Source organism: Mandrillus leucophaeus, unplaced genomic scaffold (assembly GCF_000951045.1).
Source record: "Mandrillus leucophaeus isolate KB7577 unplaced genomic scaffold, Mleu.le_1.0 Scaffold831, whole genome shotgun sequence".
Lineage (NCBI taxonomy): Eukaryota > Metazoa > Chordata > Mammalia > Primates > Cercopithecidae > Mandrillus > Mandrillus leucophaeus.
In genome coordinates, this window is record NW_012109042.1 from 483966 (window position 1) to 485056 (window position 1091).

Below are 1091 nucleotides of genomic sequence, written 5' to 3' on the forward strand. Positions count from 1 at the left end.
AAAAACACTAGCCAGGTGAGGTGGCAGCACCTGTAGTCTCAGCTACTCGGAAGGCTGAGGCAGGAGAATGGTGTGAACCCGGGAGGCGGAGCTTGCAATGAGCCGAGATCCGGCCACTGCACTCCAGCCTGGGCGACAGAGCGAGACTGTGTCTCAAAACAAACAAACAAAAAAGAAAAGAAAAGAAAAACAGAGCTGTGTTTCCTGTGTGCTGCTCTCCTTCATTCAGGTCCCCAACTCCCTGAAGGGGACTAAAGGCTAGGATAGAATTTGGAGGATGAGCTGTTTTGTTTTGTTTTGTTTATTAAAACAAAGAACAGTCTTTCATGCTCTTGACAAGGGTGAAAAGTCCTCTGAGGTTTCATTCCTCAGCACTAGGGATGACCAAGGAGGTGTGATGGGGTTAGGTGAGCAGGCAGGCCTCCGTGGGGTGGCACTCTATCCTGGGCCCACACCTGCTTCATGGACCTCTCCCGGGTATTCCTTTCTCCTATGTCCTTTTTTTGGTGGCTGCATGGAAAGGGACTATTTATGTTTTATCAGTCTTTGCACCTCCCCACCAACCCTTCTTCCCATACCCCACATCAATGCTTGTGGTATGTGAAAACACAATTTTCTGCCATTTCTATGTGGAGGGAGGCCCTGACATGCATTTACAGAAATGTTCCTTTACTGTCTCTTCACAACTAATTATGTTTGGAGCTTTGGAGCTGTTCATGGGCTTCTCCATGTGTGCTTCAAATCAACCAACTCGGGGATCTGCTTCAGGCCAAGTATGTTCTGTTGGTGCAGTCCCCCTGCAGGTAACACCCACTAAATAAATAAGCATGTAAATGCGTAAATGTGAATGTTACAACTATTCTACATTAAAAGCATACTGATGTATATTTCATATTCATATGCATATCATTGATATAGCAGTAATGTAATACATTAATATTACAAATATTTAAAATGTTTTAAATATATTATTTAAAGGTAATAATGTACATAATTTTAAATAGAAATATAAGATAAACTATAACAGCAACTCTGAAGTCATTAGGGACAGTCAGAAACAGACAGACACTTGGTTATAGGGGAATGGGACT